The sequence below is a fragment of the Eucyclogobius newberryi genome, unplaced genomic scaffold (assembly GCF_026437365.1).
Source record: "Eucyclogobius newberryi isolate DKJ021-1_F unplaced genomic scaffold, fEucNew1.0.hap1 SCAF_11, whole genome shotgun sequence".
In the NCBI taxonomy this organism is placed as follows: domain Eukaryota; kingdom Metazoa; phylum Chordata; class Actinopteri; order Gobiiformes; family Gobiidae; genus Eucyclogobius; species Eucyclogobius newberryi.
Window position 1 is genome coordinate 1,869,056 of NW_027315735.1, and position 17,813 is coordinate 1,886,868.

Genomic DNA, 17,813 nt, shown 5'->3' on the forward strand with positions numbered 1-17,813 from the left:
TGAGTACCTTTGCTTATGTATAATATACTTTGAAAAGCACACATGGACTAAAGTGATAATTCAGACTGGAATATTATTAACAGAAGGACTACTACTACTACTACTACTACTATCACACTCCGTCACAGCCAATCACCCGACTACATTCAAACAGCCCTCGCTTCCTCACTTTCACTGGTGCCACCGCACTCCTCCTCCTCTTCATCACCTCATCAGCGGCTCATTCTCTCGTCTTCACCATCACCAGGCTCTAGAATCCAGGCTTGTGAATATTTTTGACTGATCAAGGTTAAAAAGTCAACGGGCAGTCGACGAGTAACCTTTTCGTTGTTAAAGTTTTAAGAAGATCCAATTCCCCAGTTTCTCGTATGAGATTGTAGAGTTATAGCGTGTACAATACACAATACACTCAGTACTTTTTAAAACTTGGCACCCAGGTTAGCGTCCTTCATCTGAAAGTTAAATTTTTATGAGCCAATCTTCAGTATTGTGAGTTGTAGTGCCAAGCAGACTGTAAAGCAGCTAAAAAAACACTGTTGGTGCTAGAAGAGTTTTTAGAAGAACATTTTGAGCTGTGAGCGTGTTCGCTGAGATTAAAGCTTCATGTGAAACATCAGATAAACATAGTCCAGAACACCACTCGGTCTGTATCGATTTGTCTTGGTTATGCATCGATTTGATCTGACCTTTTGTCTGGCTTCTGATGACACACAGACACAGACACAGACACACAGACACACACACACACACACACACACACAGACAGACACAGACACAGACACACACACACACAGACACACACACACACACACACACACACACACACAGACACAGACACAGACACAGACACACACACACACACACACACACACACACAGACACAGACACACACACACACACACACACAGACAGACACACACACACACACACACACAGACACACAGACACACACACACACACACACACACACACACACAGAACACAGACACACACACACACACACACACACACACAGACACAGACACAGACACACACACACACACACACACACACACACAGAACACAGACACACACACAGACACACACACACACACACACACACACACAGACACAGACACAGACACAGACACAGACACAGACACAGACACACACACACACACACACACACACACACACACACACACACACACACACACACACAGACACACACACACACAGACACACACAGACACACACACACACACACAGACACAGACACAGACACACACACACACACACACACACACACAGACACACACACACACACACACACACAGAGACATGGAAAAAGTAACTATAAATTGAATTAACTGGTGGAAAAAAAAACATCAAAAATATTGAAATCCCAAAATGAATTTGAGTACTCATACAAAAACAGATTTATTTTGTTTGTTGGTCTAGATCCTTATAAATTCCAGATTTATTTTCTTTCAAATGTTGAGTTAACTAGTGAACCAGAGCAAGACATTTTGATTTATTTTGACAGGACATACATTATGTAACGGTTCTGTTTGTCTCAGGACAATGTTATCGCTTTGCAACATCTTATATTTATTCAATTACAGCTACATGAGAAAACATGTATTTTTACTCTGAACTGACTCACATCTCCACAGAGCTGACCTGTAACGTGGCCTGATGCGTCGCATGCTTGTCTTCATGGATATTGACACAATTACTGCCATTCCAATCAAAGCATAATAACATCTCCATGGAGACGCACTGTTGGCCGGCCCTCAACCAAAAAAGGAAATAGAGAAAAATAACGTAGACACATTTATGAGCAGATTCCCTCATGAATAAAAAATAAATCAATAAATTAAAAATCCCAAAGCAAATCCAAAGACTAGCCACTCCTACAAAACAAGATTAACATTCTGAACATTTGCAGTATTTTGTAATGAATTCAAATTGTGGCGAGCGCGAGAAAAAAGCAAACGGTCTCCAAGTTTGAAAACAGCAGTAAAACTCAAATACAAATACAATAATCATATGTATTTATGCCCTGGTTACGTTTTGACGCCAGGGGCTAACTTGTTTGAGTCTTGCTCTGCCAAATCTGACAAATATCAAAAGACTGAATTTGAATAATGTGGTGGAATTACAAAGAGGAGAGTTCAACAATAATGTAAGAGAAATATTAGTCATATAGTTCTGTGTGTGTAGTGTGGTTTGGTACAGATAATATACATTGTTTTGATTTTAGAGACAGGCTTTTTACGATTTTCAAATGTTGACTTTCTTTGGTGTATCTATACCTGAAAATAATAGCAACAAAATAAAGTTGCTCTTGTACATCTTTATTTATCAAAAAAATAGATAAATGACATTAGATGAGTTTTTTCCCAGTGTTTGCTGGGTAATTTTCTTGTGTGATGTCATCAATTACAAACAGGAAGTGAAATTCAAAAGCTAAGTAATGTGCTATTCCGTGATAAAATTTTTAAATTTTTTGGCAACATTTAAAACATATTTCTCTCAACTACATTTTAGTTCAATGAGTCGCCCAAACCTGTCAGAGGCCCTTTAATCCATAAGAGAAATGCAAATGAAAACGTATGAACAAGAGAAGGTCCTTTTACGTTGAAACGCTCTCTGAATGTAGCCGTGTGTGAGGCCCCCTGCTGGCAGCGTGGCCCCCCTGCTGGCTGTGTGGCCCCCGTACTGGCTGCGTGGCCCCCCTTCTGGCTATGTGGACCCCCCTACTGGCTGTGTGACCCCCGTACTGGCTGCGTGGCCCCCCTGCACATCTCTGTCCTGTTTATTGGTTGCTGGCACACTTGAACAGTCTCCCCTCAGCCATGTGAAGCAGGTGAATGGAGGTGAATGGACCCTCTGCCGGGGGCCTCAAGGGCCTGGGACAGAGGTCAGAGGTCAGAGTGACAAGCCCAACATGGCCACTGCAGTGACACTATGGAGTGCAGAGAGCAAATAAAATGGATCTTTTGATCAAGTTCACATATTTCAAAACTACTACAAGTAAATCAGTCAGATACAATGCATTATTGCCCAAATACTTAAACGATAATATTACTCGAGTAGAAGTGCTATGTAAAGTGGTACATGAAATTACTCCAGAATAAAAAAAAAACATGGGGAAACTACAAAATTCTACGCGTAACTTCATGGACATAAATGATTTACTATTTGAAGTTAAAGATGACACATGCTTTATGTAAACGACTGTATGACACCCGTGGAGCATTATTTCATATTTTGGATTTTAAAGCATCAATGGTTCACAATAGTGAACAGCACACGTTTGAAAATCACAATTCTTCTGCTCAGAAGAACACAGTGCCAGGAGGAACTGCTGGAGCACGACGCTGTCTTCACCCTTGGCCTTCCCGAGCATCATCTTGTGAAGCTTACTCTAACCGGAGAGAATATTTCTCTATAAATTGTAAACATCCTTTGACATCCTTGTGGTAGCCTTGGCAACACAGTGTACCTTCAATGTAATTAGAAGAACAACACAAACAACACAAGAAGGACATCTGCCAGCTTTAAATATCCACCCATCTCCACTGGGCCAATCTGACTAGTGCCTGTCAATTGCCACCCACTTGTGTTTGTTTTTTTTTCTTTGTTGCCGTAGTTTCAAGGAGGATGTGTCTTATTGAGGGACTTGTACAAAGAAATCCTGCAGCTATTCCCATTGGTCACCATGGAACTCAACTCAAGGTCGTTACTTAGTTACAGACAATTATTGGGGGAGCAGCTCATTGCAGTTTTTATCCCAGTCAAGTGTGTGAAGGGCTGAATTAAACAGTACTGTGCTGTAGTCAGGGGTCAAAGGTCGTCACGAGGCAAACTGCATGATTATCATTATATACATAATAGACTGAGTAAGTGGATACTTTTCTTCCTACAGTGTACAAAAATGTTCAGATTAATCATGTTGCACGATAGACATATTAAGTCATTTATGTATATATCATCATGGGACATTTAAGTGCATATGACAAGTTTTTATGATTTTTAAATTTTAACTTTATCTGGTGTATTTTTACCTGTTGTAAATATAAATAATTTACAGTTGAAAATTACAGGAAGTGACATCACACTGCCTTCCAACGTTTATACATAATTTACACAAAAGAAGGGAAAAAAACATTTTTCTTTTAATTATAAACCTCGAAAAATTGCTTTTCTGGGATAAAATGTTTTTAATTGATCTTAAGTCCATTTCAGTGAGTAATCCAACCTGTCATAAGCACTTTAAATGTTGAACTTAAGAGCTACACACACACAATGATGTACAAAACGTCAAGGACCCATAATGTATATAAATGTGAGTTAATGATGTAAAATGTACAAATGGATGATTGCATTTTGATGTTAGCTGTGCACGAGTGTTTCTCCCTGGCTTGTTGCTCCAATGACAAATCTGTGGCATGCCTCACGTTAAGTACTTGGCTCCAGGACTCGAAGTTTGTCGTACCAAATGGAAATACGTAAAAGCGGCATAAAAGCGTGTCTTGTCAAGCCGAGTAGTGCTGAGTGGAGACTAATGAAAAGCAGCACAACTGTAGTGCTTTAGGTCTGGGCAAAACACTTAACTTATACAATTTCCTTCTTTTGGCAATCAACAGTTTGATTTCTCTTGTTCCACTGCTGTGACGCTTCGGCCAATCAGCTTCAATTATTCGTCATGTTGTTAAGCTTTTTCCCCGACGGGTTTTGGCAAGAGATTTTCCAGATTGATGCATTTTTAGAACTCGATTCAGAGTGATAAACATATAAATCTAGTGTTAGCCAGACATAATGAATCGTATTAACAGTAAAACAATACAAATCATATCCATTTCCATTCCTCAAAAACACACAGATTTGTTTAATCATTTAATTTACTATGGAAATAACTAACAACAGGTTCCAGGACAGTGGCAACAGTAACCCTTTCTTCAAGCCAAGTGAACATTAATCAAATATAATGTGTTAAATAACAGTTGAACTTATGCAATTCATGTCTACCAATCCACTAATTCAATTAAATGGACTTAGTCTTTGCTTTCAGTTTAATCAAAGCTAAAGACATCTCTTTTTTTAATCTCTCAATATTAGCCTTTCCATTCTCCCAAGAGCACCACCTGTAGATAAATTGAAGATTAATTTTTAATAGGTAATTGGTTATCACGTTGCCCATGAGGCTTAGCTAATCATAAGTTCAATCAGACTGGACTGAAGTGGTTGATGTTTTGTGCTTCTACATTTTATATTGATATTCAAATAGCGTGAAAACAACTATAGCTAGTGCAGAGCCTGGTTTTGCGATGCTTTGGTTTATTTCCAGTAGTGAAAAAAGCAGAAAAAATAAGCAAGATCATTACACAAAATATCAAGATGGCTAAAGTGCGTTTCATTAGAATACATAGGTTAATTGAGTTTAAATGTATATCCTTAAATTACACATGTATTATTGAATGAACAATACATTAAACCCACGTAACGCCGCCAGAATCTAAGTTTGATTCGAAGTATCAAGGATTCTGTCTATCGCGCATGTTTTTGGTTGAGTTTTCCGCACGTTATACATTTGATACTGCTTTATCGTTCACATACTGTCCACACACACGTTTGTCATCAGAGGCAATATAGAAGAGGGCGGTAGTTTGTCTCAGAGTGGGCTCTCAGTATCGAACTAGACGACAGGTGATCTCGCATTGACGATGACAATGTTCTACCCCCTGCTGCTTGTACCTGCGAGCATGTCAGGGCCCACACAACCTCTATTTCAGTCATTTCTCTCAGCTCCAACGCACTACCTGCTCCCTCTTAACAGCCAATCATTGACAGAGCTGATTTTTTTTTCTTCTCCCCTCTCTATTCTTTTCTATCCTGTTTGACTGATGAGTTGTTGTAGCCGGCGCTGCTTGGCTCAGTGCTAAATCCTCCCATCTAGCGTTTGGATGCTGCGTGGTGCGTGGTGCGTGTTGCGTGGTGCGTGGTGCGTGCTGAGTGGTGCGTGTTGGCGTGTTGTGCGTGGTGCGTGTGGTGCATGGGGTGCGTGTGGTGCGTGTGGTGCGTGCGGTGCGTGGTGCGTGTGGTGCGTGGTGCGTGGTGCGTGTTGCGTGCTGCGTGGTGCGTGTTGCGTGGTGCGTGTTGCGTGCTGCGTGGTGCGTGTTGCGTGTGGTGCGTGGTGCGTGTGGTGCGTGTGGTGCGTGGGGTGCGTGGTGCGTGTGGTGCGTGTTGCATGGTGCGTGTTGCGTGTTGCGTGGTGCGTGTGGTGCGTGTGGTGCGTGTGGTGCGTGGTGCGTGTGGTGCGTGTGGTGCGTGGGGTGCGTGTGGTGCGTGGTGCGTGTGGTGCGTGTTGCATGGTGCGTGTTGCGTGTTGCGTGGTGCGTGTGGTGCGTGTGGTGCGTGTGGTGCGTGTGGTGCGTATGGTGCGTGCTGAGTGGTGCGTGTTGTATGGTGCATGTTGCGTGGTGCGTGTGGTGCGTGTGGTGCGTGTGGTGCGTGGTGCGTGTTGCGTGCTGCGTGGTGCGTGCTGCGTGCTGCGTGTGGTGCGTGTGGTGCGTGTGGTGCGTGTGGTGCGTGGTGCGTGTTGCGTGGTGCGTGTGGTGCGTGTGGTGCGTGTGGTGCGTGTGGTGCGTGGTGCGTGTTGCGTGCTGCGTGGTGCGTGCTGCGTGTGGTGCGTGTGGTGCGTGTGGTGCGTGTGGTGCGTGTGGTGCGTGGTGCGTGTGGTGCGTGGTGCGTGTTGCGTGGTGCGTGTGGTGCGTGTGGTGCGTGTGGTGCGTGTGGTGCGTGGTGCGTGTGGTGCGTGGTGCGTGTGGTGCGTGGTGCGTGTGGTGCGTGTGGTGCGTGTGGTGCGTGTGGTGCGTGTGGTGCGTGTGGTGCGTGTGGTGCGTGGTGCGTGGTGCGTGGTGCGTGGTGCGTGGTGTGTGTGGTGCGTGGTGTGTGTGGTGCGTTGTGCGTGTGGTGCGTGGTGCGTGTGGTGCGTGCGGTGCGTGTGGTGCGTGGTGCGTGTTGCGTGGTGTGTGTGGTGCGTGGTGCGTGTGGTGCGTGCGGTGCGTGTGGTGCGTGGTGCGTGTGGTGCGTGGTGTGTGTGGTGCGTGGTGCGTGTGGTGCGTGTGGTGCGTGGTGCGTGTGGTGCGTGTGGTGCGTGTGGTGCGTGTGGTGCGTGTGGTGCGTGGTGCGTGTGGTGCGTGTGGTGCGTGTGGTGCGTTGTGCGTGGTGCGTGTGGTGCGTGGTGCGTGTGGTGCGTGGTGTGTGTGGTGCGTGTGGTGCGTGTGGTGCGTGGTGCGTGTGGTGCGTGTGGTGCGTGTGGTGCGTGTGGTGCGTGGTGCGTGTGGTGCGTGTGGTGCGTGTGGTGCGTTGTGCGTGGTGCGTTGTGCGTGGTGCGTGTGGTGCGTGGTGCGTGTGGTGCGTTGTGCGTGGTGCGTTGTGCGTGGTGCGTGTGGTGCGTGGTGCGTGTGGTGCGTGTGGTGCGTGTGGTGCGTGTGGTGCGTGGTGCGTGTGGTGCGTGTGGTGCGTGTGGTGCGTGTGGTGCGTGGTGCGTGTGGTGCGTGGTGCGTGTGGTGCGTGGTGCGTGTGGTGCGTGGTGCGTGTGGTGCGTGTGGTGCATGTGGTGCGTGTGGTGCGTGTGGTGCGTGTGGTGCGTGGTGCGTGGTGCGTGGTGCGTGGTGTGTGTGGTGCGTTGTGCGTGTGGTGCGTGGTGCGTGTGGTGCGTGCGGTGCGTGTGGTGCGTGGTGCGTGTTGCGTGGTGTGTGTGGTGCGTGGTGCGTGCGGTGCGTGTGGTGCGTGGTGCGTGTGGTGCGTGGTGTGTGTGGTGCGTGGTGCGTGTGGTGCGTGGTGCGTGTGGTGCGTGTGGTGCGTGTGGTGCGTGTGGTGCGTGTGGTGCGTGTGGTGCGTGTGGTGCGTTGTGCGTGGTGTGTGTGGTGCGTGGTGCGTGTGGTGCGTGCGGTGCGTGTGGTGCGTGGTGCGTGTTGCGTGGTGTGTGGTGCGTGTGGTGCGTGTGGTGCGTGTGGTGCGTTGTGCGTGGTGTGTGTGGTGCGTGGTGCGTGTGGTGCGTGCGGTGCGTGTGGTGCGTGGTGTGTGTGGTGCGTGGTGCGTGTGGTGCGTGTGGTGCGTGCGGTGCGTGTGGTGCGTGGTGTGTGTGGTGCGTGGTGCGTGTGGTGCGTGTGGTGCGTGTGGTGCGTGTGGTGCGTTGTGCGTGGTGCGTGTGGTGCGTGTGGTGCGTGTGGTGCGTGTGGTGCGTTGTGCGTGGTGCGTGGTGCGTGTGGTGCGTGGTGCGTGTGGTGCGTGCGGTGCGTGTGGTGCGTGGTGCGTGTTGCGTGGTGTGTGGTGCGTGTTGCGTGGTGCGTGTGGTGTGTGGTGCGTGCTGAGTGGTGCGTGTGGTGTGTGGTGCGTGCTGAGTGGTGCGTGTGGTGCGTGGTGCAGCACGTGCAGAGTAGTGGGCGGAGATAGGTGGTAGATAAAAACTAAATTTCTTAGCACTCGAGCGTCAGTTGCAAGACAATACAGGAATACTCACAAATGCACAAATCGATCGCAATACAACCGTGATTATGATAGAACACCATATCACAGTTAAATCATAGGTAAAGTATATTTTACATAATATGTCTCCTTTAACATTCATTTACATTTAAACAGTCGAATATATTTCAACTTGACAATCTCATGAAAAACGTGTCCTTTTCTGTCGCATACCCCTTTGTGCTTGATTGGGTTTACTCAGTGAATATTAGTCATATTATTTTGGCGTAACAATACATTTGTTGTCTGGCGCCCCTGGACCTGTGCACCACATTCTCCTCGTTCTGAAGGCGTCAGTGTGAGTGACTGACGATGACGAGGGACCAGGATGAAGCTGTCATCCTTCTGTGTGGCCCAAGAACCACACATCAATGAAATTAGTTTTTGGAGAGGAGAGTACTGACCGTCCACCCTTCCTCCCTCCATCTCACTCTTTCTCCTTTCATTTTCACTGTCTAGGGCCCAGAGGAAATGGTGATTTTCACGCAGGAATTGAGTTTCCACGTGCACATTGCTGGAGTGTGTAAAAGTAGAGTTTGTAAAAAGAAGGGATAATGCGTTCTTCTCTGCTCAGTGGGGAAGAGCCTCCAGGGAGATTTGGACAGGAAGTTGAGGAGAGAACAATGTATAGACAGTTAATGTCACGTTGCAGATGCCTCTACTTCCCAAAACATCATCAGACTGAGATTTAGAATCACTTGTAATTCAAATGAGGTTTTGGAATCAGCAGAGCTTTTTATCACAAGCTAAATAGGTTTTCTAGAAACTAAATAGCTTTTTGTTATATTATGATTAAACCAAAGCTTTCATTAATTTAACCCGGACAACAATCTGTTTGGAGCAGAAGTGTGAAGTGGAGTAGACCACAGTACAAATTGGAGACTATTGACTCTGTGGCAATACCAGCGCAATATTCACACATATTATAACTATTTAGAAAAAATGCAAAAATATTCTTAAATTCTCATGAGACATATACTTTCAGTGTTGGGTACTTCTGATTTCAAACCATTGTAAAAGAGAACCACATTATGGACTAGGAAGGAGCAATCATCATCTCACCATTTCACCCTGTCCTCTCCCGTCTATTAAGCCAACGGGCAACAACCTCACCCCGATGGGGGCGGGACCCAGACCTCATTTTTTTGGGTGACCATCTCATGAATGAAATATTAATACTACCACAAATGTGTTGTACAGGTGGATATATTTTCCAACTTCACGTGTTCTTGACAGATCTGTGCAGTGTCTGGAAACACCTCCACTTAACAGCAGCAGAAAGGACTGGTCCATCTACGTCACGTGTTATGCCCCGACCGCACAGAGCGCAACCGCATGCTAAAGATGTTGTGTTTCAATCTAGACAATGTCCAAATGCAAATGGAGTGTGACGTGGTCATATTTAGGGGCAATCTGCGCTCAAGGAGCCCAGAATAAATGAACAGTTGGATGTTTTACACAGCCGATGGTCTGATGTGTAACATTACCTGTGGAGAAACAGCCATGAGTGTGATACGTTATAATAAGTTCTATGTGATAACTAAGGTAGGCCTAATGAGAGAATAACGTGATATGCTCATTCTGATATGACTTGTTAGTAGTGGTGAGTTATCGATCAGCATAACAGTTTGTTATGTGTTTGCCTGCAGCGCATCGCCGTAGGTGGATGCAGGAGTCGAGAGACTCTGTTGGGTCGTTTTGGCATTTGTATTTGTATATAATGTCTGAAGGCCTAGGGCTCATGTGCCACTGACTATATCATATACTTATGCACACTTCCCATATCGGTATGGAATACAAAAATGTGTGGCATCGCCCATTTCTATTGCCCGGTGGTTGAGTCTCTGTGCAGCTGGCAGCAGCGTCATCAGTTCAAATTCTGGCTCTGACAATTGTCCTCTCTCATCCCAATTTCACGCTGACACTGTCCTTCTAATAAAGCCTATGGCCTATGAACCTCATTAGACTGCAGCGATTGATGTAAAAAAATGGTGAATGTCACATATAGCACTTTTCTACTGTCAAGGCGCTCGCAGACACTGGGGGAGAGTAAGGTTAAGTGTCTCGCCCAAGGACACAACGGCAGTATTCACCTGAGGCAGCTGCTATTGAACTGCCAACCTTCGGATCAGGAGACGAGCACTAAAACCACTACCATTCTACCACTGAGCTACTGCCGCCCTGTGTGGTATGACATTTCATTTAACAACTAATGCAACTGCTTTTGCTTCTAAGTTAATAATAATAATTTTATACTCATATTAATTCGCTCATATTTTCATTTCAAGCTCTCAAAAATATATATTTTTTTGTCTATTTTAGTCATTTTTGAGGATGTAGTGAATCTAAACTAAAGCAGTGGTACTTGATTTTCAAACCACGGACATTCTCGTGCATTCAGGCATGTGCACAGCGGACAGATCGTTTCAGATGGTAAATGAAACTTGGCCAGACAATATATATATATACAATATATATATATATATATATATATATATATATATATATATATATATATATATATATATATATATATATATACACACACACATACTTTTCTTTTCTAATTTACCAGACAAAAGTCGGAAAACCCACCTTATGACTTCCAAAATGTGCCCAAAACGGAGCCTTGTGGGCACCACACAGGGAATGGTATTGATTGAATGTCTACAGTACATAAAACATCAAAAGATTTTGTAATTAAATCATGTTCAATGCCAAAAGCATTTTTGTGAAGTTTTATTGACAATGGCATATTGTCGTTATATACCGGTGGTCTACTCCTACAATTATTTTCACAAACTATAGTTCCTGTCACCTAAAATCTTCATTCTTCCTGCAGCCCCTAATTAAGTTTGAGGACTTGCTATGCCAGAGTGATGGCTGCTCCCTGGAGGCACGAGCCAGACTTTAAATGGAAAATTCATATTCTGTCGTAAAAAGGTCAGGCTATAGTTTCTATATCAATTACCAGCAGACCCTGAGCCCAAGAGGTTCACTATTTCCATAAACAGAACATTGGGTTTAATAAGACTTCAGGGGTCAGCAGAGAATAGCCCACAGAGCAGTCTATATCATTGTAATTAACCTCATCTGAGCTTGTCCAGAACTGCACATTACACAAATGGGTCGGTGTTATGCATTTCAATTTTTCTTAGAAGAGTAAATAATTTTTTTAAAAAGTAGAAGGTTTTAGTTCATTTCATTCAAGTAATTCAGACAAGCAGGGTTCTGTAAAAATGTGGAAGATCTGATAGTTTAAAATGTATTTAAGGCAAGTGTTGCCTGCTTTAAAATAAACAGGGATTTTGTATCGTCTAAAAAAATCTTTGCAGTTTTTTCGACGGTCCTGAGACATAAGGGATAGAAAAACCCTTCTTTCTTGGTTCTGTTTCCCTTTTGTCCCTTTTGTCCTGCTTCTTGGTTCTCTTCACTCTGTTGAGGGCCCAAGCGGGGTAACCACAGGCTGAGAGGGCATTTCGGACATGTTTTTCCTCTTTCTTCTTGCCCTCTGAGCTGGTGGGCACACCTTGAGCTCTGTGTTGTAAGGTTCTGATCACCCCCAGCTTGTGCTGTAGTGGGTGGTTGGAACCAAAGAGCAGATACTGGTCCGTGTGTGTAGGTTTCCTATATACTTCTATTTGGAGTTTCCCGTCCTCTCCTCTGATCGTGGAACAATCAAGAAAGGCCAAGCGATTCTCCTTAGTGTTGATGCATATGTAGCCGTATTTGTAGCCAAAAAATATTAAAAATATACAATTTTAGTAACTGTATCAAAATAAAACAACTAAATATGACTATGTAAGGGGGAAAAAACATGGAAGCTCGACTTCGGGCCTTAGGCGGGGTACACCCTGGACAGTGGCCAACTCGTCGCAGGGTTAACACAGAGACATGGACATTACAGACAGACATTCACTCACTAGGGCCAATTCAGAGTCACCATTTTTACCTGACACATGCATGTGATTGGACGGTGGGAGGAGCCGGAGAACCCGGAGAGAACCCACGGTAACACAGGGAGAACATGCAGACTCCACCCAGAGAGATCATGTGATGTTGGTCTGGTCCGGGAATCGAACCCTCCTTCTTGGGAGGCAAGAGCGCTAACTGCCTTTGCCACTGTGCACCCACCTTATCATCTTATCTTAAATAATTAACTAACTGTACGTGTAGTTGTGCTTTATTTAATTTTCTGTAATTCAGTATAATAATATCTTATATAGTTTGTCTCAATCTCTCTATTTAAGTTTTAGGAGTTTATTTAAAAGACAGAACATTGCCACATTTAAAAAGGCAATAGTCCATAGACCATCTAACCAAAGGCTAATTTTAGCCCTGGTCTCTGAAATTAAAACAGACAAACGCAATAACATACAACACGCAGCAAAGTAGGACATATTTACAAAATTACACATTTACAATGGTGTTCATAGGCTTCTTTTCAGCCCCTGCTTCTCTTTGCACTTAAACAGATCTGAGGGTTTTCGGTGTTCCAGACCTGGGGGCCTTTTACAGCCAACACGCCCTGACCTAAAGTGGTCAAGCATTTAGCTGGTCAAAGTTACAGTTTAAGATATTCCTTTATTGTCCCACATGGGGAAATTTCATTGGTGCAACGCAGGTAGATACAAAGGTAGATATAGTTTGCAGTGACCTTTGATATTAGACTCCCTTAATGTTGTCAATTGGATTTTGATTCATAATTATCTGAAAGTTTTCTAATCATTTTTGGTTTAGAGCCAAACACAGATACTGTTTTAGAAGGATTTAAAGATGGACAGTTGTCTTCCCACCACTGTGAGACTGTTTAGCAGCTCTGCAGCCTTCGTAGGAGTCTTAGCTGAGACATAGATGACAGCTGGCACTCAGCCTCTTTGCAGACGCTGGGTAGTTCATTTACATAAAGACAGAACAGCAGGGGGGCCAATAGAGAACCTTGTGGTATACTTGTTTTGTATTCCAGAGGGGCTGAGATTTGGACATGCTGTACTCTTGAATCCAGATGGAATGTAAACCAGTTGAGAGCCTGCAGTGAGAAGTAGAGTTTTTATACTTTGCGCATTAGAATTGAATGATTAATAGGGTCAAAAGCCTTGTTTCCAGATATTAACATTGGGCCAATGATTCCTTTTTTATTCTAGAGGAAATTCCTCATTAGTGATGGACAAAGTAACCAGTTGGGTTAAAGGCCCTGTTAGAGCGTATTTGTGCTTCTTTGGGTCGTCTAACCGGATAAAGTATTTGTTTAATTTATAGTTTAATTAGGCCCGAGCGCCACAAGCTGGCGAGAGGCCTAATGAAGCCTGCGTAAATTCAGCCTGGAAGACCTAACTCCATCCATCTACATCAAGGCCTCCATGGAAGGACCCCTCCCCCAGCGCCATCATCGCACTCAAGCGGGCGTGGCCTGTCCGTCTGTGAGAGTCAGATCCCTCACTTCACCATGGACTCTCCCAGGTTTCTGCGCTTATCCCAAAGAGGTTATGCAGTTTTTCCTGGCCAAAGTAGGGTGAAAGGTCAGAAGTAGGGTGAAAGGTCAGGGGGCGTCTGTACCATGGCCCTCGCACCTGCTCCTCATCCCCAATCAACGCTCTCAGTGACTCCTCCCCGCTCCAAACAGCACCAGGCGGTCACATTTAAGCCTCAGGCAGATGGCTCAGCCGCTCAAACAGTACTGCGACCCACCACCTCCCCAGCTCCTCCTCTGCATTCCCCTCATCCTCTACCTTCTCTTCACATCTACCACCACCAGGCTCCAGGCTCCGGGGGGAGACATCTAATACAAATAGATCATGGAGTGCCCATGATTGCAACGTCTTCCGCCGGGGTCTGAGTGCCAAATAACTCACGAATAAAGCTTGCTAAACAGTTCATTCTCGTGGTCTCTTTGTCTCTCCAGGGTGAATTAGTCTCGTAAGGCCGTGCGAAGCACGGCTGCGAAAGTGCGCACGTAGTGCGCACGAAATCGAGCGCGAAGCGCTCGCCCACTTCCAAACACTCACTAACGCACGCCTTCACTCACGCACGCCCCGTGCATACTAATTAGTAGTAGGAAAATGGAACATTACCTTTTGCACGGGCGAAACCCGTGCAAAAGTGTGCAATAAACGAGCACTTTACATTCACGGTCGTCATCCCCATATAAAGTGCTCGTTTGCGCTAAGTAGCTCACGAATACGTTCCCCATCTCTTGTATGTTTCGTGCATATAAACATGTAATGCAAAAATTGAACATTATTACTGTATAGAGGGCCAAAAACACAAAGTGGGCGGAGCCCACTCAAAATTAACGAAAGTACCCGTCAGTGACCAGGGACCCACACCATGAGGTAGGAAAGCACGAGCGCTTTCCGAAAATGTATAGTTTATGATATTTGAAAAATGGGAAACATTGTTTTCGCATCAGAATATTATTCTTTCATTCTTTCTTCTCGGGACCAACCCCCCTATTTTTCACCCAGTGAACATTGACGAAAAGTCACAAAAATTTGCACACCTCTAAAAATCGTGCCTCTCTACATTCTGGCTATTTCCCTTTTCCAAAATAAAAAAATTGGCGCATCCGCGCCCCAAATGTACCAAAAATGCATTGAGAGATGGGAAATGACCCCAAAAAAATCTGAACGTAGAATCATGAAATTTGGCACAGAGGTAGATGGTGACAAGAGAAGTAAAAAATATTATTACGACAACGCCGTCCGCCCAACTACATGTCGGCCATGTTGCTTCAAAAATGGCTAAGCATGACTCGGGAGTTTTTCCAAACGTCGTACTTTTACGAACTCCTCCCAGGGCGTTGGCCCTAAAAAGCTGAAATTTGGTGAAAATGCTACTGAGGAGTGGGACATCAAAAGTTATTCAAATTACATTGACCCTGTCACGGTCTCTGTGCGGCGAAGCCGCAAACTTTAGCTAGAATTTCAGAAATCTCCCAAATTTAACATTTCTGCCGTTTGCGCAGATAAAGTACGAATTGCGTCAAATTAGAATCAGTTGTTAAACTCTTTGCCCTAAACCTACTTGAAGTGAAATTAATTAATTTGGCGCCACAGCGCCCCCTACAGATTGTATATGGATAAAATGTTTAGTTTTGCAAAATTATCTGAAATTTGACACAAAACTCAATTTTGGCCCCATCAAAAAAGTCATTGAAACCCATGTCATAATTGTTATGGCGTTGCCGTAGCGATGACCGAAACCTCCCATGTTATTCCAATGGGGAAATCGCCAGAACATGTTTACACTTTATACTTTCACAAACTCCTCCCCCTCAGGGCGTCAGCCCTATCACCGTGAAATTTGGTGAGACTCATCTTCAGGACCATCAAAAGTTATCCACATTTTTATTCAAAGAGTCACGGTGTCTGTGCGGCAAAGCCGCATATTTTGCCAAGAATTCAAAATAAAATTGCTTTTTGATGGTAAAACAAAGGGGAGAAGATGTGACAGCGTCACAGATCCAGCAGTAGGCGTAATAAAAGGACAATTGGGGAGCGTTAGCGCCCCCTCCTCTTGCGGCGTGGCGGCGGCGTGGCGAGGGCCGATCATTGCCGCTTGCGGCTATATTTTAGTTTATTATTATAGTTTAATGCCAGTTTCATTTGTATGTTCTGTAGAGAATGCCGTTTCTCTTTGACTCGCTGTGATCTTTGGAGCTCTAGTGAATTAAAACCTGTGGCACGTCACAACATATTTATTTAGAGTTTATTTTAAGTGTTGAGGGGCAGATATCTAATTACCGTATAGTTATTCTAGTTATTCTCTATATGGTAATTAGATATCCATCCCTCAATATTTAGTTGTTTTGGGCCTCAATGTTTTTCTTGCTTTGTCAGTGTCGACATGTGCTTCCAGAGACAAAATCCCTTTGTTTCATCCGTTGACATATACACTATTTTTATTAATCCAGGTCAATGACTGATGTTTTTTCCTTGATTTAATTGGCTTTGTATATTTCTGACTTTATATTATTTGTCAGTAGACTGCAACACTCTTTTAGGTTCTGCATTTGTAGGACTGGGTTCCAATCAATCTTACACATGTCATTTTCAATTTAAGGCAAAAGCTTTTTCCAAAATCCTCTCAGCGTTTTATTTTTTACACCCTTGAAAAGATACTGCCACCGCTTTTGTGTCATTTAAATAGTGATCAGATAATCAGTCACTCGCTCAAAGGTTTCATTGTCATATTTTAACATTTTAAGCAGCTCATCCAACTAACTATACAAATATGTATTAAAAGATGGCCGAATACATATAGTTAGAACATAAAAATGAATTCTAGGTGACGAAAAATATTTAAAACCCGGCCTTCTAACTCATAGAAATCAACTTTGACTTCAGAACATTTAAGTGTCGGTCAGGTCTATCCTGGAATTTCAATCATATTCATTGGTATTGAATTTCACTAAAACAAGACTCCAAGAATATCCTATGATCTGCATTTTCGACCCCAGATTAGTTTAGCGTGATTAACGGGTTGGAAGTACCTGATTCTTTTTTTGTTGTATTTTCTTGCTTGCATAGTTGCTGTTGGGCCTTATTTTGGGGCTGGGCCGTTTGCAGAATTGCAGGCCGTCTCCACCCGTCTCCACCCGTCTCCACCCGTCTCCAAACTCCCCGGCTGTTCTATCCTTGCTGACACGTCTGCACTGGGCCCATTTTGCCAGGTGTATTCCTAATGTTAGGGATGGATTTCTACCACTGCACCGGGGCCCCACAACGCCGCCATTATGCACACACTCCTTAGGCAGAACAAATAACTCTTTACAAACATTGTGGCAACTAAGGCCATAAAGATATTTTCTAGACACCTACAATATTCTAAGTTACTAAAACCATGAAAATACTGGAAAGAATATGGAGTCCAAAGTAGTTTGTATCATAATTTTAGCAGTTTATTATCATATTGCAGTATTCATGTGTTTGCTGATATTGCCGTGAGAATTAAAGCCATATTCAAGGTTTTAACAGCTGTGGATGAATGAGGCAGGAGTGCAATGTGCTGTGTTTACTTGGGTTAGCGTGTGTTCCTCTTCCCATCCAGAGAGTTCATCCTGATGGGGCTTGGTTTGCTCACAGTAATATTTGTTTTATATCACTCGGTACACCTTCCTCAGCCACCTTTGCCATTCACGGGGCAAATATACGGCTTTCTTTAAAGATAGTTATGTATATGCATGCAAAGTTGATCATTCAGGCGTGCATGGAGATCTTAGGCAGGAGGAAAGAGTAGGAAATGATCAACTGTGACAGATTGAGTTTATTGAGCGTCTGCGTGATGTCACGCAG

The 17,813-nt window shown here is 44.4% G+C and overlaps 1 protein-coding gene across 1 annotated transcript in view; it reads right to left on the reverse strand.

Annotated features, from left to right (window-relative positions):
• Window positions 1-17,813, reverse strand: part of fstl5 (follistatin-like 5) — a 359,931-nt gene that overhangs the window by 73,824 nt on the left and 268,294 nt on the right. The window lies entirely within an intron of this gene.